The following is a 22,939-nucleotide window of genomic DNA, read 5'->3' as shown; positions in this document are numbered from 1 at the left end:
GCTCAGTCAGACCATGGAAACGCTAGAATCTTGCCCTGTCAGTTTCCCAAGTCACTTTGTGTAATAAATGCAGAAACAGGTGCACAATGTGAATCAGAGGACTTTAATTGCTATGCGGGCACCTGATTCCCAAAAGGAGAATTCTGGTCCAAGGCTACACTGGAATGCGTGGCTTATAGTCAAAGTCTTAAGTGAGATCGCCTTTTTTCCCCTCTGACTATTCAGTTGGAGGAAGGTAGTTTAAGAAGTAGATGCTACAAATCCGAGCACATCACATTTCCCCAGCTGGTCTTACGGAACGGTTGAGAGTCCTATTAGAGCAAATGTGGTCCAGTCAGGTGTGGGCTCTAACCAATCAGGTCTTTTCTTGCAGGATATAGAAGGGTTTAGGCAAAGAGGACATGAAAGAGGCTGTAAAATTCACTCCTCCCTACTCTGCATGCATTGTAAAGTGGCTGCTGTAGTTAATCAATTACGTTCTAGTTAGATTGCACTGTCTTCCTAGGCCAATGCTCAGCATTAAAATTGTTTATGGTGAATTTGTTGATGGATAGGGACAGCAAGAGCACAATACAAATAATTTTCAACTGAAAATAGTAACTAATATTTATTTAACACTTATGTGTTAAGCACTTATTTTGCACACTTTGTAAAGATTTGTAAACTAATTTAATTCTCATAATAATTCCATGAAACAAACTATTATACCCATGATCTGGGTACCAAGATACTCAATAGCTCGTCTAAAGTTACATAGGTAAGGGGCACCTGGGTGGCATAGTCATTTAAGCTATCTGCCTTCAGCTCAGGTCATGATCCCAGGGTCCTGGGTTCGAGCCCTGCATCAGGCTCCCTGGTCAGCGGGGAGTCTGCTTCTCCCTCTACTTCTGCCCCTCTCCCTACCTCTGTTTGTGCTTCCTCTATCTCTTTCTTTTTCTCGAATAAGTAAATAAAAGCTTAAAAAAATAAAGCTACATAGGTAATACATGGCAGAATCAGGACTTGAAGCCAGGCTGTTTGCTTTGGAGCTTTAGCCCTTAGCCAGTCTCCTACACTGCACATGGTAGAACAGCTCCCATGTAGCGGCCACGTGTCAGGCCCTGGAGACAATGTAGAGCAACATGGACATACTCTCACAAGGCCCACAGTCTAATGAAGGGTACAGGGCATTATGATACATGTGATGGGAGTACCTATGAGGGTCCCAAATTCGTGCTTTGGAGTCCAAGTGAAGGCTTGTGGAGGAATTAAAATTTGATAGGCAGATTAGTCAGATAAAATGGGTCAAGAAGGGTTGAGGGTACTGGCATTAGCAAAAGCCCAGGGATGAGAGAAAACATGATGTAGTAGGGAATTAAATTTAGAAGCTAGAATAAGCCATTTTAAAGGGTTTGGACTTTATTCTGACATGTTTAGTTTGAGGTGTCTGTGGGACATCCAGGTAGAGGTCTGTGCCTGTAATTCAGAAAGAGATTTGGACAGGACATGTTTATTTGAGATTCATTAGTATAGAAGTGGAAATGTAAATCACAGGGTGGATGAGAATGTGTGAGAAGATAAAAAGACATAAATTAGCCTATGTAGCACAAAAATTAAAGAATGTCAGGGAACGAAGCTCAGAGGATGAACGCAGAGTTACCATTGAGAGAAAGGAAGATGAAGAACATGGTACCATGGAGGCCTAGAATTCCAGAGCATTCCAAGGAGAGCAAGTGGTTAATAGTGGCCATAGCTATAAGGGTAAGAATTGGGAAGTATCTACTGGATTTAGCAACAGGGTGGTCTAACCGGTGAGAACAGCTTCAAGGGAGAAATAGAGGTGCAATCCACTGTACGATAGGTTAGAAGTGACTGGGTGATGAGGAGTAGAGCAACACTGTCAACGGAGCTGGCTACTCCTGTGGCTTGAGTAGAAGGGAATGAAATTGTGTGGTGCTGTGAGTTCCTCCCTCTATGACATGTACTAGATAATAAACTTATTAAAAGCAAAGATTATGTCTTCTATTTTTCTCACCCCCAACACCCAGACAATAGCTTGCTTATATTAGCTGCTTAAGAAGCTCAAAGATAGGTTGGTGATGGCAGTGGTTTGTTTCCTTAAAAAGCAATATTTGTTATATGTGATAGACTTCTTGTGCTTCAGATTCGTACCAATTTTCTACACATCTTATGTGTATGTAACCATATTATAGTAATTAATAGTGATGATATCCTTGTGTCAAGAAAAGAAACAGAGACTTCACAAAGAATAATACATAGGCAGTATCAGGATTAAGGCATACTGCATTTTTTAAAATGATAATTTATAGAAAATGCAGTTCAGTTAATTGGCATATTCAATAAAACAATATTTAATTCCCATCTTTCTTAAGGAAAGAGAATTTAACTCAAATGTGAGATTTCATATTTTGAGAATTTAACAATGGTAAATTTTGGTCAGTATAACTCAGTGTAAGTATGACGACAAATTACAGGCATAAGAAGAATCCAACTTGTATGTCTAAACTTAATCCTGGAATTCAAAGATTTGAACATTTTACTTATAAGCATTGTTTTGTTGGGAAAATTTGACAGATCTTTATAAATATAATGGAATTACTTTTATCTACAATGATGGTCAAACAGTTGGTTTTAATGACATTTCTATGACTTCAAATTGAGCTTTTTGTCAGCTTGCCCACATTATAATGTTCTCCATTGATGTTTCCTCCCATCCCTTTTAAAATTAGAACCAAGGAGCAAAGATACGGCTCCAGAATTTGTGAGGATTTTGTTATTGTTTACTAAATTAGGAAATTTCATTTCAGGCAACTATCTGCTTATTAGAAATTATCCAATAGACACAATAGCCCTGGTTTGAAAGGCTACACATTGTGTTACCTAGTAAGATGACATGCTTGTAAATACATTGTCAATCATTTATGATATTTGGATCACACAGTAACTTATAAATAGTTACCAGCTAATTGGTTGTATTTTTTAACAGAATGTTTTGATCATATATAGAGAGTGTTGATTTTCAAAGAACAAAAGTAGCTAAAGGAAAAAGACATTTATTGGAACAGTACTGGGGTTGTAAGGAGATATTATTATAGCAAACACTTACTTAGTGCTTGCTATTTCCAGGAATTATTTCAAGCTCTCCCCTAACTACTTTATTTCTATATTAGCCAATCTTTGCTAGGTTCTGCTGTGGTAACAAACAACTCCAAATCTCAGTAGCTTACAAATCAAAGCTTTACATCTTGTGCCATTACATGTTGACTGTATATTTTTTATTTAGGGATCCAACTGAAGTAGTAGCCTTTATTTTAGGTTCAAGGCATAGGAAAACAGAGAAAGAGCCAAACCGTGAAATGTCTCCTAAAGCTTCCACTTGGCCATGGTACATTGAACAAAGCAAGTTCCTTGGCCACACCTAACAATCAGTAGAATGGGTAAATGAGTTCTTCCCATAGATGGCATTGTAAATCAAATGTCAACGAATCAGGATGTATCATTCTCCTAGGAGAAGAGCAGAAACTGTTTGAAAACATTAATACATCCGCAGTCCTTCCTCTTCAGAATAGTTGCTTCGCGGCTTTCTGATATTTCTCTTCTATCTGTACATCCAATGGTGCTCCTCTTCATTCAGAATCCTGTGAACCAAAAAGAAAAGTTGTCTTCCAGGCACAAACTCAAGGTACAACAGTGAGGCATGGACCTTCCTGTTCAGAAAGGGTTTAGGCAAGCAATTCTTTGTCAATACAACTGTCTCAAAAATATTGTCTGTTTTTCATCTGTTTGACTCTAATCACCTCTGAGTCATGATACCAATTATGGAACAATTAATGTATGGTTAGCTTTTGCCAGATAATTCTGTGGTATCAAACAATTCCTAAATTCTAGTGACTGCTACAACAAAGATTTTATTTTTTTCTGGCTTATGTTATATGTTAATTGAAGGTCAGTATGGTCTGTACTCTATGGCACTGTCCAAAATGTTTTCTTTATTTGAGGATCCAGATTTGGGGGCAGAGGTACAAGAAGCAATAACTGAACTATTCAGTGATCCTTACAGCTTCTGCTCAGATGTCCCATTTGTTGGGGTGTCTGGGTGGCTCAGTCATTAAGCGTCTGCCTTCGGCTCAGGGTGTGATACTGGCATTCTGGGATCGAGCCCCACATCAGGCTTCTCTGCTGGAAGCCTGCTTCTTCCTCTCCCACTCCCCCTGCTTGTGTTCCCTCTCTCGCTGGCTGTCTCTATCTCTGTGAAATAAATAAATAAAATCTTAAAAAAAAAAAAAGATGTGCCATTTGTTATTCTTGCTCATATTCCACTGTTTGAAGCAAGTCACACGACCAAGTCTGACTGTCATGACGCAGGGGTGCACTACCGGTCACTTATCAATGGGGGGTGGGGGAATGTATGATCTTCTCACGGGGAAGGCAAGGAAAATTATAAATAAACAAACAAAAGCCAGTCTTCCACACTCACAATAACCCTATAACTTAGGTATTCTGATCACCCTCATTTTACACCTGAAAAAACTGGAACAAAGTTAGCCTAAATAGTTTGGCGAAATCACATTCCTGGTTGGAACAGGATTTTATGTCTGGCTTGCGACCTAACGATCTTGACCAAAAAAGTGAAGCAAGTTTAGCTGGGCCTCAGAAGGGACTTTACAAGTCAGCAGGAGCTGCGCTTCTCTCTGCGACCAAATGGTCTCTTATCACTGACTCTTGTGCCTTCAGTGAACGTAAAGGAAAATAAGTTTATAAAAGTCACTCCTTGCCCTACCTGAATTCACAGTCTCAGCACTCAACTTTAACCTTATTAGGGTCCCTCTTTCCCAGTTTCTAATTTCCAGGAAACATGATGTCAGTGGCTTAGTTATGGGATATGTCTAATGAGTTTCAGTCAGAGATCCAGTTCATGTGGCCAGTTGCCCACTCCAAATAGAACTTTGAGGCAGGCTATGTGAGAAGGGTGTTTGGGGTTGGAAAGAAATTATTTTGAAAAAAGTTAATTTTTGTTTTATAATGAATTACATTTTATAGGAATCTCACCTGCTTTACTTGGAAATATGAATTATAGACTGATGTAATCATGTTCATATTTACTCTTTTGGCAATGACTTTGGCAAGGGTTGGAAACTCAGTTTCCAGTTAGATTTATGAAGCTGGGTGTAGTAAACAAATAATCAGTAATAAGTCCTCAGTTATGAATACATTACACAGAGTTAAATAACCAAATAGTGTTGAGAGGGTGAAATAAAAAAGAGCAGTATCCACTGCATTTTCATAAGAATGACAGATTAGAGATCCTGAATGACTTGTACTGAAAATGACTCTTCTGCTACTGAACACACAGGAAATCTGGGTAGAAACTAAAGAATTCTCAGAGACCAACCAGAAGGTCGATTAAAGTGGATATGTGATGTGGGAGGCAGAGCGCATATCCTGAAAGTGCTGCCAAAAAAATCCAATTTTCCAGGCTTCTTAGGGGGTGTGTGGGGATGGGGCAGGAGAGAGTCCGGCGGTACCTGAAGTGTGCAGTGTAATCGGACAGCTCTGCACAGAGAGCACCGCAGGGGTTCTGCTCTCAAAGCGAGGATGAACTAGAATACAGCTGCCTTTTCTCTGCACCTGAGGAGGAAGAAGGAAGGTTGCCCGTCTTGAAATTTGAGTGGAGAAGAAACATTCCCTCAGAATTGATAACCACAAAGCAGCCTTGTTCCATTTGTAGACAGAAATCACAGCGATTGCATTTTTTAATTTTCTAAAAAAATAAATGAGCATTGGAAGCATATTTTGGAGATTTTGATGGTAAAATCCATTCCTTCTTCTTTCTAGGCACATGAGTTGACTATAGTTTACGTGAAACTAAATGATGACCAATGAACTCCGAGAATATGTGCCACTTTCAGGCTTCCCATGGATGGCCCTCCAACTCCTTCCCCACAGTGTGTAACAGAGAGGCAGAAACTGTGGTGACCTTGGAAGCTGCTTGTGGAAGATGGCAGGGCTTCCTTTAGCCTGCGGTTCCTGAAGGACCGCAGAGACAAGAGTCATGTTCAGTAGCACTAATACCTACTGTCACCTGTTAGAAGAACAAGAAATAATATTCAGTTATATTTGAGTGTATGCATATGTAAATACAAAGCATACATATTAGTATTCTGTCTTATTTTAGCAAGTGTTAATGTCCTAACTAATAGAATACCTAATAGAATATACTCGAGTGATGTGTATGTAAAATTTGAGGTTAAAAATAATTTTTCCTTTAGAATGTTGAAGACATGACTGCATTGTCTTCTAAAATCCATGTTGCTGTTGAAGATCTGATGCCATTTTAGTTCCTGTTTCTCTGAGGAGACTTCTTTCTGTTCTCTGGGAGCTTCCTCTCAGTCTCCAGCATTCCGAAATTTCAAGATCGTGTGCTTTGGGATAGTGTGATTTTTTTTTCACTCACTTCGTTGGGCTCAGTGAGCACTTTCAGCCTGGGGGTCTATGTGTTTCACTTCTAAAATCACTTCTTGTATTTTGCATGTGACAATTCTCTCCCCTTTATTTTCTCTGTTCTCTTTCTAGAAGTATATATGGATGTTAGAAAGTTTTTATTACATTTTCTTTTATATTTTTCATGTTTTTGTCGTCTTCTATGCTGGGTAATTTCTTTGATTTTTATTCCAAGTATAGTTTTGCATATCAATTTCCATAGTTTGTAATTTTTAAAAAGTCATTATTTTTCCCTAGTCCATCTTCACAGCATCCTTTTCTGTTGCATTTCCTCTTGTCTTATTGTCCTTATAGGTTAAAACCATTTTAAACACATTTACTATTCTTCAAGCAGGGTTTTATATACAGAAGAAGTAAGTGCATAATCAATCTGACATTCGGGTTATAGGGTCTTTATGAGCAAAGTTTAAGGTAAAATACAACTAAAAATTACTTGTAGCTGAAGCCTAGTGACAGGGTATGTTTACATCGAGGTAATTTCAGTATTTATATTGCTTAGTGCCATTCAGCCAGGCAGCTCCAGGGCTATGGGAAGAGCTGCACTAAAGCAGTGGACAATTTCTCTTTGTGTTACCTAGGACATCTGGTCCCACACCCTTTGGGACAACATTAGTTCTATACAAATAATGTGTATCAGGTTCTAAGAAGCAAGGGTCGGTGTACTCTGGCATTTAAAAACACAGGCTTCAAAGTCCTGAAGAACTTAGTTCGAGCTCTGCTCCGGTATTTCTTAACAGTGAGACTTTGGTTATGTTTCTTAATTTCTCAGAGCTGCTGAATCCTCATCTGGAAAATGGGGACTAATTATTATCCCTACTTCCTAGGCCTGTTGTGAGGATTGGTTGAGATAATGTAGGAAATGTGTTTAGCACAGCGTCAGGTAGAGGAGGACTAAATAAGGGACAGCTGTTATTATTTTAATGGTACACAATTACACATTAACAAAAGCTGTAACACACCACATTTGGGGATTGTCTAGAATGAATCCAGGCATACACACACTCATGAAATGAAGAAATAGAATAACTATATAAAATATTACTTACTTACAATAAGTATTTAATTTGTAGTGAAAGAATTCCTCAGAAAAAAGGAACATTGAAAGATTTGCTCAAATTTATAGGTGTGCCAAGGGTCGTGGAGAGAAGCTGAAAGGCCCTTTACTGATATATATAATTTATATAATATAAAGGCTTAAACCCATTGTAAATAAATAATAAGTTTTGGTAAATCATTTTTCTTTGATTCCCTCTTATTTTACTTTCTATTAAGCACAGTTTCATTATTTTTTATTCACAGAGGTAAGCATACGTTTCCCTCTAATTTAAGCTCTAAACAAAAGTTGCAAATGAATGTAACTTTCATCTATTATAAAATTAAAGTAATTCATTGTATTATAGTTCTCTTAGTATAACAAAAATAGGATTTATTATAATTATGCTTTAATAGTTTTCTTCCTCACTTTCATCTCTCACATTAAAATAAATGAAACTTATGTTCAAACTACTGTTTTGAGCATGTAAGAAGAGAAAATGTAGACCAGTTTACTACACTAGCTTTGTGTTCTTATTGAGATGACCACAGGGGTGAATATTTTTAATTTTTTTTTTCTAGAATGTAAATAGGTAAGTTATTTTGGAACCTCAAAAACTATGTAAATATCTGGATGCAATAGAAAAACAACAACAAAAAACACAACAGGTTAAGACTTAATTGTGTATCTGGGTGTATAAAATGTATTCTTTTAATTTCTGGTTATTATTCCATTGTATGAATATAACACATCTTATTTATTCTTTCACTAGTTGATAGACATTTGGGTTGTTTTCACTCTTCAGGTATTATGAATATTCATGTACAGTTCTTTGTGTGGAAGTATGTTTTCATTTCCTGTGGGTAAGTATATAGAAGTGTAACTGCTGGGTCATGGAGTAGGTGTATATTTTGCTTAATAAGAAGCTGCCAAACTTTTTTCTAAAGTTGCTGTTTCATTTGCATCTTTCCCGTAATGTATGAGAACTGTAGGTCCACTGCATCCAAATCAGCATTTGGTGTTGTCATTAGTTTTCGTTTTAGCCATCCTGGTAGATGGGAAATGAAATCTCATTTTGGTTTTGATTTGCATTTTCATCACTACTAATTAGGCTGAGCACCTTTTCATGTGTTTATTAGCCATTGATACATCTTTTTATACCAATTCTTCTGTCCATTTTTTATTGGTCATTTGTTTTTCTGATACGGCTTTATAAGAGTTCTTTACTTACATGTAAAGGTTATAGATATATGTTTTAAGAAAATTTCTCCTAAAAAAATAGTTTCTCCTAGTGCATGGCTTATCATTTATTTTCTTTATAGAGTGTTTTTTAGCTGAATTTTTAATTCTGTTGTGGTCCAGTTTATCCATATGTTAATACTTTGTGCATCTTCTGTAAGAAAACTTTGCCAAATACAAGATTACTAAATTGTTCTCGTAAGTTTTCTTCTATGAGTTTCGTAATTTTAGCTCTTGTATTTAGGTCTATGGTCCACTTCAAGTTAATTTTGTTTGTGGTCTCATAAAAGGCTGGGGTTGATATTGTGTGTGTGCTATTGCTATCCAGTTATTCCAGTAACATTTATTGAAATGATTTTTCTTTCCCCATTGAATTTAACTTGAATATTTGTTAAAAATTAATTGATCATATATATTTGGGCCTATTCCATCTGTCTATACTTATATCAATTCCACATTGTCTTTTTTATTATTTATTTATTTATTTATTTTTAAGATTTTATATATTTATCTGAGAGAGAATGGGAGAGAGAGAGAGAGAGAGCACATGAGCAGGGAGGGGCAGAGGGAGAAGCAGACTCCCCACGGAGCAGGGAGCCCAATGCGGACCCGATCCCAGGACCCTGGGATCATGACCTGAGCTGAAGGCAGATACTTAACTGACTAAGCCACCCAGGCGCCCCAGTTCCACATTGTCTTGATTACTATAGCTCTAAAGTAACTGGAAAATCAGATATTGTGAATCTTACAAGTTTGTTCTTTTTCAAGATTGTTATGAATATGCTAGGTCTTTTGTTATATCATAGAAATTTTATAATTATTTTTTTTGGTTTCTACAAAAATATCTATTGGATTTTGATTGGGATTGCACTGAATATATGGATCAATAGAGGGAGAACTGAGATGTTGACATTATTGAGTCTTCTAATACTTGAACCTGACATAACTCCATTTATTTAGGTCTCTCACTTTCTTTTAGCAAGGAATTATGTTTTTTTATTGTAGAGGTCTTTCACATCTTTTGTTAATTTTATTTCTCAGTATTTTATGGTGTTTGATGCTATTGTAAGTAAAATTATTTTGTAAATTTTGTTTTCCAATTGTCTTTTCTGCTAATGGGTAGAAACAAAAGTAATTTTTTTAACTTTTTTTTTTTTTTAATTCTGAGACACTGCTAAATCCATGTATTAGTTCTCCTCAGTAGTTAAGAATTCCTTAGGGTATTCTGTGTTGTCTGTGAATAGAGGCAGTTTTCTTCTGTCTCTCTATTCTTCATGCTTTGTTTTTGGTGTTTTTGTTTTTGTTTTTTGCCTTATTGCACTGTTTAGAACATCAGTGGTAAGAGTAGATCATATCATTCCTATCCTCAAATCCCTTAAATGGATCTTTCTGGAGCTTGGAAAAAAAATCCAAAGTCCTTGCCATAACCCATATGTTCTGGCCCTTGTCTGCCCTTTCTAATCTGATGGCACCAATGAGTACACTGTTGTCGGTTTGGCCTTTGGGATATGGAAGGAGACATGCCATCTTCTGTTGCAGGGCCTTTCCTTAGATTTTTCCTCCAACTCTTGGGATGCCTGCCATTTTCTCCCCTCTTCAGTGATGCTCAGATACACTGTACCTGGCCAGCTTATGTCAAGTTGTCCCCACTGTCATGTACCTCGCTTAACACCATGTTTGTTTTCTATAGAACATGTGCTTTGATTTATAATTATAAATGTATTTACTTTCTTATATAACTGTCACACTGAACAAACAGAAAACATCTTTCTCTTCTACAGTCCCCTTGAGCTATCCTTTTCTTTGACAATGGATAAAAAAAATTGAGACCAACTGTAACTCTTAAATAATACAAAAAAAAAAAAAACCACCAAAACAACAAAACAAAAAACTGTGATCATGCTAAGACACAGAACACAGATTCAACTTGGTATCATTAACACTCCTCACACCCAGCTCATCTCCTCCACTTACTCGCTGTAGTTTTTGACCCCAACGGGAATGAGAGCTGATGGCTGTCTTGGCAAAGGAGGAAGAGTAAAAGACAAGGGGAGCAGTCTAGTCTTGCCTGCTGGTACTGGTATTAGAGAGCTTCATTCTTTCTGGGTCTGGCAGATGTTAAAATTGACTCTTTCTTGGGTGATTTTTGATTCTGCAGCGGCCCGCTCTGTGAATCTTCCCTGCGAAGCCAAGATTAAGTGGGGGCGGATGAATCAGGGATGTATCAGTACAGGGTTAGATCCTGTTCTTCTAAACTTTCTTTGATATTTTGTTCATCATGGATTGTTTTGCATTAATTTTGCATTAAATATTACTTATCTTGATTACTGAGTTTTTGGTTTTGGTACCCCCTTAAATTTTGTGCCTGAGATGAGTACTTTATTCATATCACCTCATTCCAACCATGATCCTCTGTACTTCCTGAGACATAGGAAATGCATGTTTCTCTTGCTGGTCACAAATCTCTTAGCACCTCTTTTTTTTTTTTTTTTTTAAGTCTACACCACATAAAATCTATCTTTGGGGTCCTGCCACCCTCTTACATTGCCCTGTAAGGTAGAATTTTAGAACAGCTCCTGGCCAGCTCTCTCTCTCTGGCCCACATCTGATGCATAAAACAGCCTTAAGTTTCTTTTACAGGACAAATTTTGGATGAGCAACACAATCCCAATACAGTACCAATTCTTCTTGCTTCTATTAAAGAAGCAGATGGCCAGCCTTTTCCTACAATTTGGCCTTCTAGGTTGCAGTTAAGCATCAGTCCATTGTGTCTAAAAGTTCGAGGTAAAGACAGGGACACTCTAATCGTCACCATTTTGTTTGTTTGTTTGTTTGTTTGGTCTGGGAAACTCCTAGCACAGATTCAAAGAAACCTTTCCAACATATCTTTTCCCAGCCTTCAATTCCATGGCTTCTCCTGCGGATGAAGAGTTTCAAGGGTGAGGGAGTTTTGATTAAATCACTTATTAATTCAGCTTGTGGTCTAATACCTCCTGTGGAAAGCAGCATTGAATTTCCATTGGTTGTCATGGTTGAAACCTCTAATCTGCTGTTCAGTTATGCCTTCCCAGTGAACCATAAACTCCACCAAGGCAGGGACTATCTCTGTTTTTATCACTCTTATATGCTTTGCACCCAGCACAGTGCCTGAAAAATTTCAGACACTCTACAAAATTTTGTCAGTGCGATAGAGCGAATGAACTGTTTTTCCAGTACTGTTCTAAAGCGTATGTCAAAATAACAAGCTTCTTGATATATTTTCTTATTTGTCAGTAACAATATATATTCTTACTTTGTAATACTGATGAAGAGTTATGAATGCAGAGTTGATTGTGAAAGATGTTGGGGAAAAAAGTAAGATGAATGGGATTCAGCAAAGATCAGCAAGAAGCATATAATGAGGAAGTGAAGACTTGCTTATATTCTCAGAGTCAGAACATGAAACTCTTAGAAAACAGCCCGGAAGTGGCTAGTGGCAGGTTTTCGCTCTACCCTGCAATAGCCTCTGCTCCTCTCCATCCTGAAACGATAAACCGTATTCTCTGTGGATTTACCTGGATGGAAACCAATCAGGCAACTGTACAAATACTACAAACACCTGCACATCGGAAAAATTTAACAGTGCCAGCACCAAATAGTTCTTTTAGTTTATCTCAAAGAATGTTCCCAGCTAATCCTCTCTTGGGGACATAGATAAACACTCTGAAGCTAATACAGTCTTAACATAAAAATAATGCAGAAAAGACATTTTAGAGCACACAATATTTTGTTACCTTTGGATTTCTATTCCCATTTTGTAAGTCTTATTGTTGAAAAGAAAACATTTTCATATTATTGTTCTGAAGAGGCCAGTAACCTCAGCACTACACATTGTGGTGGATTTTTTTTCCCTTTTCCTCCCTTGGTAACAACTTAGAAAACCCAGATGCTAAGCTATGGAAGAGGTTCCCACAAAGCACCTGGCTTCTTGGCAAATATCTCAGGTGGCTGAGCTAGTAGCTGCTTTTCCATCTGAATTTTGTAAAGTTGGCTTTAGATCCAAGATGTACTTCTAAATTTAAAAAATCTAGATTCTTGTCATATTGTCATTTGAAAAAATTGGAATTGTAGTGAAATTTTATCCAAGTAGAAGTTATGTTATATGTAAAAGGATATGTTGTGTTATTCCATAATATATAATATAAATGATAATGTAGAGTATAAAAATGTTATTTGATTTTTAATATAATTTTATTTAGGTAAGTGACTTGTATCTAACTATAAAAAAGTAATTCCAAGATTATATCTCCAATAAATCTTTTCCCTCCTAGAATAATCTAAAATATCCACTTTTATCTAACACTTTCCCTTTCTTTCTTAAAATCAAGTGCTATCAGTAGAGCATCTCAGTGGTCTCCTAATTAGCTATTGCTTATATCCTACCTCGTCAAAAACTGATTCGAGATGAGGTAATACAGTTTATACATTCCCTTTGTGTGTATATCTCTCTTTCAATGTAAAAAGTTTTTATTTATCTTTTCCGTGATTTCTAGGTTTCCCTGTCCATTTCTAAAATTCTGCACCATTGCTATTTGAAAGGTTTTCTATTGATAACTCCATTTATCTTTAAAATGCCTTGACTTTTTAGTCACTCTTTTTACAATAACTCAAGCAACATTTCCTTTATATCTCATGTGTATCTAAAATTTTATGTTATTTTGTTCTGTTTCATTTCATATGAGCTATGTTTTTCTATTTCTCTGTTCCAGAGCTCAGTAGTACTACCCTCTAAAGCCACGTTTAATTTTCCAAAGAATGTTTAGGTCTGTGCTTTATGTGAGTCAAGCTAGGCAAATGTAAATTTCATAGGTGCTTCATAGAACCCAAATGATGTGTTTCTAAGATGTTTCTGCAGTTTTGTATTTCAGAGAGCCTAATTCAAGTGGGCCTCAATAGCATAAACTTATCTGGCTAGGGGCGCCTGCTGGCTCCATTGGTTAAGGGACTGACTCTTGATTTCAGCTCAGGTCATGATCTCAGGGTTATGAGATCAAGGCCCACGTGGGGCTCCATGCTCACTGGGGAGTCTGCTTGAGATTCTCTCTCCCCCTCCCTTTGCCCTTCCCCCTGCTCTCTCTCTCAAATAAATAAATCAGTCTTAAAAAAGATATATATACAGCTAGATGCAAATAAAGATATGCTGTTTAATTGCAACAAATTGAAATTTACACTCTATACAGTAGGAAAGGATTAATTTGAATGGTTATATAACTTCACTACTAAGTTAGCTTCTCTGTTGTCCTATTTATTGCATGTCATCATTGAAATGTTTAACACTTATTCTTACCATTAAACAGAAACACATCTTTATTATTATTTGAGATATGGGGTAAGGTAGTGAGCAAAACCATATCTTCAGGCAAAAGGTAAAGAAGTAAGACAAGAATATTCCCAAAGTGGATCAAGCCATATCTGAATAGAGTGGATCCTAAGAGTAGAAGGGACAGGAAGAGCTAACAGGAGTCAACAGTGCAGTCGTCAAGGGACTGGGCTCACTTTGTGTCTGAGAACTTTCCAGAGTGGGTTCTTAGGTTGTGTCACCACTGTTCACATCAATCTCAGCAGTTTTTCAGGGTGTAGCACACTCAAAATGTTTCAAACAAGGGCAAATCCTTATCAGGTTGATCTGTCGCTGTTCCCACATGCCCACTTAGCATACTTTAAATACTCCATCTTAACCTACCTTATTTTCTTTCCTGAAATGCATTCTGAAGCCCAGAACACTGAAGAGTGACTATGATGGTGAGGTTTCACCTTGGACAATATAAGCTATGAACTGTCATTCAGTTTCCTTGGCTCTGATTGAACTGGGTGGCCTTCCCTGTCTGCATTCTTCGAACGTACTTCAGGTTTTTTTGGTCACATAATAACTTTGCGTAGCTTGTAAGCTAAGAAGTCAATCCAAGGTTAAGCTGTTGCTTGACAGAGAAGAAATAAGTAATTCGATATGAATGTTGTGTGTGACATGGGTTATGTCATTTCAACAAAAGTGACTTGAGTGTATGTGATAGAGATTGATTCTTATTCCAGAATCTTTGGGTGTTCTGAGGCAAACTGAAGCAGGTTGTGAGAGCAGACTGTCCATTATGCAGCTTTTTGGTTCAGGGATCAATGTGCGTGCCTGTGGTGTGGCTTGCTGTAATCAGGGGTGTGCGTACCTGCATTGACTCTTAAAGTATCTCATTTGTTTTAGAGAATCACGAAGGTAAACAGGAGAACCTTGAAGAAAAGTTTAAAAAAATAAAATATGGAGAAATGAATCTACACTTGGAAACTACCTATACGTTAGCTATCCTTTGTCAAGTCTTCCTGAGCTAGGTGGCTTCTGTGAATCTATAGACACATAATGTGATCAGGAGATTAGGTATATTATTTATATTTGTCTCATGAATTTTTTGTGAATACAGATATACGTGCTTCTTTCAGGAAAAAAAAAATATTTAAAACAATTGAGAAGCTATGCTGTGATAATTCAACTTGGGAGGGAATGTTGTCTTACCCCAGCCCTCATTCTGGTAACATTCACGGAAACTTGAGTCCTAAGGTAGAACTCATTATTTTCCTCTCAGACCTCTTTCCTCCTTATTTGATCTTTTTCTTCTTTTCAAATCCTTTTATTTCCTTCTGTGGAATTCACATTATATTTCGACGATCTCCTATTTTCTCTTTTTCTCACTGTCGTTTTTGAACTCCATGTGTCTAATTTTCATTACACTAATGATAAAAATGATTCTTAGTTCAGTTTACTTCAGTCTAAGGGATATTATAATTCATTTTAAATCATTCATATAATTTTAGTAAATTAATTCCAATTGATTTAAAACATTAATGATTAATATTTTCTTTGCATCCAATATTTTTCATTATGTTTGCTTCTTCTCTAAGTGTCTGCCAGATTTTCAACTTTACATTTTTTACAACTTTATCAAGATACATTTCACATACCATAAAATTCACCTATTTAAAGTATACAGTGAAAGGACTTTTGAATATATTTAGAGTTGTGCAGATATCATTATGATTATTAGAACACTTTTAAACCCCCAAAGAAGCAGTGTCCACTAGCAGTCATTCTTCATTCCTGCTCCCCATCCTAGCCCCAGGCAACTCCTAATCTTCCTGTCTCTATACAGTTGCCTATTTTGGACATTTTTTATGAAAGGAATCATGCAGCATGTGGTGTTTTGTGACTTGCTTCTTTCACCTACTATGGTGTTCCAAGTTTCATTCATGTTGTATCAAGTATCAGTATTTTATACCTTTCTATAATAATGATGATAAATTTACATTTTAAGAATGTACATATAGCTTCTTTTTTTACAATGTTGTTATAGATCAATTCACATACTAAAGTTCAAAATGAATTAAGTTACGTCTTTACTTTTAATGATGAAACAAGTTATATCAACATGTGTTTCCTAATTCTAAAACATTATCATCTTATTATCTCAATGGTGATTGTAGAGAAAAGATGTGTCCTCCTACCACTAACAGCCTTCTCCTTTTCGTCTGCTGAGTTTCCTTACCAAAAACTTTCCTCAAACTTATATTAGTAAGACTTCCCAGATGATAAGATGTATTTTTGATTAGAATAACGATATCCTTTTCTTTTTTTCATTCTTTCTGTCCGTAACAAAAATTAATTTTGTGGTGGGGAGAAATGAAAAAGCGTATGCAGTCCATTTCTGTCTGGATGAATTATAAAACAGAGAGAGTTCTACTATTAATTATTTGTAGGATATAATTCAAATATCAATTGATTAAATTCAACATTCAGTTGCTCAATGAGCATTTATCCATCCTGATGCTCTCATGGAATTAGTTTTGTATGAAATTAACTTTGTGTTGGATGATAAAATGCAAGCTTAAAAATAAACTGTAACAAAGACTCGTTATAAAATACCAGATGCTCTTTTCAATTTTTGGTTCTGAAATGAATACATGTCAGTTAAGGCCAAGAGAAATTTTCTCCAGCTATATCAGATTTGTCCAGCTGCATCCCAATAGATGTTTCTTCCATAATGTTTTTTCCATTTGGATACAAGAGTTTTTTGGTTTGTCCCTACAATGTGGAGTTATGAAGAGGAATCAGACTTGCCATTTCCCAGGTTTAATGGGTTCTCAAGTGTACTGGAACAGTGTGTTAACTGTAATACCGGCTTAGGGATAACCATCTAAAAATAGAAAACCTTCAAATGTTTTCTATAGAATGGAAGACTTATTTCAATAATGGCCGAATCTATTACACCTCTCTGAAGCCACACCCATTGCTGGGTAACTGTTGTGTCTCTTCGCTCTGGCTTGGGGCTTGGCCATGTGACTTGAATTGATCAATGAGATGTGATCAAAGAATCTAGAAAAAACATTTGAGCACTTCTGCTGATACTCTTCCTTCCTCATCACATTGGGAACATCACTGCATGACCAGATAGTCTGATGGAAGATGACAGACATGGGGAAAAGCCAGGTAGCCACAGTCCACCCAGCCAAGAGTTCACATGATGCTCATTCAATATAAGAAGTTCTCAGCCAATCCGAGACTAAATTTCTGACCTACAAATTCATGGGTTTCATGAATATATATTGTTTGCCATTAAGTTTTGTGGCCATTTTTTTTTTTAATTTACTTATTTAGTTGAGAGGGGGAAGGAGCAGAGGGAGAGAGAGAGAGAATTTTAAGTAGACTCCCTGCTGAGGGCAGAGTTCCACTCAGGGCTGATCCCATGACCCTGAGATGAAACCAAGAGTTGGGTGCCCAACCGACTGAGCCACACAGGTGCCCCAGTTTTGTGGTCACTTCTAATGTAGCATTATTGTGGCAGTGGATAATTGATATGCGTAGGGATTCTCCAAAAATGATGTCATACTTATTAATGCTATCACCATAATACCTTCTAGCCTACATAGTAATGCAGGTATACGTTGGAGATATCTCATAAGTAATAATATCTGATTTATCTGTTATCAATGTTGAATAACATTTTGAACTTCGGTGAGGATTTCTCCAGACAATTCAAACTTACCACTCAGAACAGGAAAACATATTTATTAGCTTAACTATTTAAAAACAAACCTATTCGTAACAACTGGAATCCAAAATTCATTTGTTGACACCTAATCCCCAATGTAATGGTATTTTGAGATGGGCCATGGAGAACTGACCAGGTCATGAGGGGAGCCCTTATGAATGGGATTAGAGCCCATATAAACAACCCTCAGACTGACACTATGATCTTGGACTTCTCAGGTTCCAAAGTGTGAAAAAAATTAGTGTTTGTTGTTTATAAGCCACCTAGTCTATGGTAGTTTGCTAAAGTAGCCCAAACAAACTAAGAGGTCTTTCCAAAATAAGTATCCAAAGTGTTAGAAATATGCTTACCATTTGAATGAGCAATGTCCAATTTTTGTACTTCATACTAAGTGTTTATATTCATGTGTTACTAAGAAAATAATCATAAATATAGAGGGGAAATTCATCTCAAATAATGTCAACAGTAATAAAAGATGAAAAGCTATGCTAATTAAATCATGGTGCATCTATATTGTGGAATACTGCAGTTATTAAAAAACAAGTAAAAGAAAATATAACAAGGGGGAAATTAAGGATGCATTAATTAAAAAGAAATGCTACAAAAGATGATATGTAGCATACATACATACATATACAACATGGTACTGATATTTAAAAAATCCGCATGCCATTGTCTAGATGGTGTAGCACACTGTAAACAGTATTCTATGTGATAGGATTAAGGGTTATTTGTAGTATATTTGTCACTCTAAGCTTTCTACTTGCATGATCCAAAATAAGAGTAAGTGGGTGTTGAATGAGGGTTTACGTACTCACCGATGAGGAAAGTGCATGAATTCTATTGCATGAATTTCATGCCATATTTTCAGTCTGCTCAGATGCTTCTTTATCTCCCTTCCTGATCCTAGGTATGTATTGAGGTTGACAGATAAAATACCACCAAATAGCTCTACTATTACTCTTGAGTGATTGTACATTGAGTAGCTCTCTTGACATTTTCCATTGCTCCTCTGTATTTCAATAGATATGGCAATTATAGTACGAGCTTTATTACTATCCATCATTTCATAAGCTGAATATTTTAAATATGAAATTTATTAAGTGTCTCAAACTTAATGCCCTCAGGGGCCAAGGAGGTTATGCAAAATAAGTAAAACAGATTAGCCACCAGCCAGGTGCAAAAAGAACAGCTACTCACCATCAACTAACTGATACTTGGCCAAAAGCAACATGGGCCTTGTGGTGCCAGCTCCAGTGATTTTTTAAGAGGAGCTAGAAATCTAATTTTAAAAGCTGTCTCTCCATGTTTATATCCTGGCTATTAAATACTTAAAAAGTTTCCAGGCCACAGAAACATAACTGTATGTTGCATTTGTTTGGCAAACAATTTGCAATTTCTGATGTTCAGACACATCAGCATGTCAAATTTGAGGGACCTACAAGTAAAGAATTCTAATATAAATACCAATAATTTTGCAGTAAATAATCAATCCACTTATTTTTTAAGGTTTTTGTTTGTTTGTTTGTTGAAGTAAACTCTATGCCCAACATGCGGTTTGAACTCATGACCCTGAGATCAAGAGTTGCATGCTCTACTGACTGAGCCAGCCAGGTGCCCCTCGATCCACTTATTTAAACATCTAGGCATAATGTGACTGCCAGTTGTCAAGGTGAATGAAATAACAAACAAGTAAGCCACTGTTTTTCAGTTTTATACCCGGGTTCTTAAGTGAATCACTTTCATTTTCTTACATATCTCCTTTGTACAGGAGCAATGTCAGAATTTGCAAACCTTAATGTATATAATTTTCTACTTCCAAAAATAAATGGGCATTCTGAAGGACCTTGGGAAAGAAAACATCACAATGGCCAGAGCAAAGGATGGCCGATTTAGGATTATTAGATGTGAGGCAGTGTGTGGTGTGAATCTGTGTTGCGGACAGGGATCTTTTTTTCCCTAGTGATCTCTGAGGTTGAGAGGGTGATGAGGACATGCAAACTGTCTTATAACAAGGAGCCCCAAGTTATTCAGTGCCAGTTATTTATAGGCGTTGTCTGGTAAGAAAGGGTGGTCAACCTGGGAACCCCGAGGCTTTGGGGGACATTACAGCTTCCCTTGTAGGCAGAAACAAGACACTGATTCTGTGAAATACTAAGTTAAGGTGCAACCTCTACCATGCAGAGAAGGGAGTGAGAGTCAATCCCATCTAGTTTCTCCTAGAAGGTGGGGAGGGGTAGTGGGCGGGGTTGATACCGTTTTCCAAGAAGCTCAGCCTGAGCTTCCAGGGTCACTTGGGAATAATTCTTATCATACCACACTCATACACCTTGTTGTATACAGAGTCAGACTAGAATCTGTTGCGATTTAAGGGAAATGAAATGCAAACCAGTGGGGGCGTGGAAAGATAGTATGTCCTTCAGACAATTTTTGCCCCTACTCAGATGATTCTGTTACTAGAAGGGATCTTCAGACCATACTTTGAGAAACCTGTGTGTGTGTGTGTGTGTGTGTGTGTGTGTGTGTGTTCAATAGATCAATACATTCAATAGATTCAAACATCTGTATCTACATACCCATATCTGTATCTATCTGTGACTGATCGTATTTTCCAAAGAGGCCACAGCAATGACGTATGCTATGCTAGAATCTTGCCATTTTCTTAGAAAGAGGTAGAACCTAATTGCCCTTTCTTGAATTCTGAGTGGGATTGCGACTTGCTCATAACCAAGAGAATGTGGTGGAAGTGATGCTTCATAACTTGCAATGCTTGCTAATGAAAGGGGATATGGCCCGAACCCTGTGTGGGTGCGCAAGTGTCCGTGTAAGCAGTGCCACTTCCCCGAGGCTGCCATGCTGTGGAAGTCCAGCCTGGACATGTGGAGAGAACGCGTGCGGAATCTTTGTGGCTAAACGAAGAGAGAGAAGCCCTGCCAGCTCCCAGCTGTTCAGTTCCAGCCACCATCTGACCACACCTGCATGACACCCTGAGCTAGGAAAAGCTAGCCAAGCAAGTGGTTTAATCCATAAAATGCATTTAGAATAGTGCTCCACACATAAAGGTGCTCAAAAGAATATAGCAGTTATCGCTTATAAGGAAACACAAGGATGCATTTAAATGCCTGGATTACATGTTACTCAACTTAACCAGGCCGCTTCAAATCCTCAGTTGGAAACAGACACCTGGCAGGTGGAATGGGTCCCAAACTCATGAGTCAAAATCCTGCAAAATATCTGTTTATAAATGCTGGAAGCTGAAACTAGAAACTTTCCAATCTTGATAGCCATGCCTTATATTCTTTCAGTATGACCTCAAAGCGCAAATTCCTAAAATGACAAAAAACTTTTGTAATTCCTTTGTTGGTGTCTTTGTATGTGTTCTCTCTCTCTCTCGTTCTCTCCCTCTTTCCCCCCATCCTCCTCTTGTGCTTGTTCTCGTTCTCACTCTGCCTGTCACCACTGGAATGATTGGCTTGGGACAAATGTCTTGTGTACTTAAAATCAGTATCTTTCATTTCATTATGGCTTAGTGATCCTTCAATGCCTGACCTGGAGGAATTCAGAATTCAGTATGGTACCTTCTCAGCGGGTGACCCATATTCCTTTCTGTCATATTTTCCTCCCCCCCCCCACCTTTTCCCTGTTACCTCTCCTCTATTCTGCCTTCATCTAGACTGATTCTGTAATAACTTTGTCTTCTGATGACATTAGGAGGGAATTCTGTCTTTCTTCCTTCTACCAGTTTAATTGCCACCAGGTAGAAATAAGGGCTATAAAAAGAGTCTATTCACACTATTATTGAAGACAGTCTATCTGAGGGCAGAAGCAAGGCAATGAAAAGTAATAAGACAACTCAATTAATTATAATCTTTCAGGCTTACAGTAGGCATATTTCAGACCTCAATTGCTATACTGGTCACAAGTACCACTGTGCCTAGCACAGTGCCCCCCTCAAGTAAGCATGCATGAATATATATTAAATCAATGAGAAACATTTTAAATCCTGTTTATTTAATTGATAGTGTGATACCTGCTTTTTGTTTGTAGAGTCATTTTCAACCCTAGCTGGGAATTTTGAAAAATACTGATGTCTGGGTCCACTCCAGAACACTTAAATCAAATTTTTTATGGCTAGAGCTTACACATGGGTACTTTTTAAGAAAAACACCCCTCATGATACCAATATGTGGGCAGATTCGAGAACCGCTAGTTCACAGAGGAATTTATTAGGGGTGTGTGAGGGGCCCCTGTGGTTTTCACAGTCTGTTTTCCCCTCACTGGGCTACCCCAAATGGCAGAATGATGGGCAGAAGCTTCTCCTATGACAAGATAGCCATAACATGCATGCAATTACTTGAATTCTTCCATTTTTGAAATTAAAAATTCATGTCCTCCTGGCTTTCTACTCCATAATGTATTCTGTTTATTTTGATATAAATTTTTTTTTTCACAAAAAGTTTTCAAGTAAAAGAGGCCTGCAGGATGTGCCCTGTGATTCCATGCTTCGTGACCTCCCAGGGTACCACGTCTTCCCCAGTCCGTGAAGCACGAGCGCTGGGTCCCGGAGCTCACACATGGATATCAGACATATCCAGGTTTGGAACCCATCTCTGCCACTAAGCAAGCCCCTTCATCTCCTCAAGCCTCAGTTTTCTCATCTGTCAAACAGGATTGTTATGAGGATGAAATACATGAAGTGCTTGGGCACTGGATCTGGGTACGTAAGTTTTTAGCCTGTGTTCCTGTTACAATGTTTTGATTAATGAGCGTGTTTTCATTCTGTGTTGGAACTGGGCAGAGCTGGTGCCATGACATGCCTGGTTTTATGAAGAGACTGAAGGAGTTGGGAGGAATCAGCCCTGGAAGGTCAAGGAAGGCAAAGATAGTGTGCCCAAGGCTAAAGGAAAGAGCAGAGCGGAAGCTTGTTGATTTCTTCTCACTCTGCTGTGTAGCCTGGATGGCCTTTGTAGCAGAGGCTAGGGCTAGAGTTGGAAGGGAGGACTTCCATCTTAGGAAGCTGCCCTGGGGTGATATTTAACCTCCTCCAATGAATCTCAGTGAAGGGGATTTTCCGTTGAGGTTTAAACTCTGAACAGAT

This window comes from Ursus maritimus, unplaced genomic scaffold (assembly GCF_017311325.1).
Source record: "Ursus maritimus isolate PB19 unplaced genomic scaffold, ASM1731132v1 scaffold_9, whole genome shotgun sequence".
Lineage (NCBI taxonomy): Eukaryota > Metazoa > Chordata > Mammalia > Carnivora > Ursidae > Ursus > Ursus maritimus.
Note: the sequence above shows the minus strand (reverse complement) of the source record.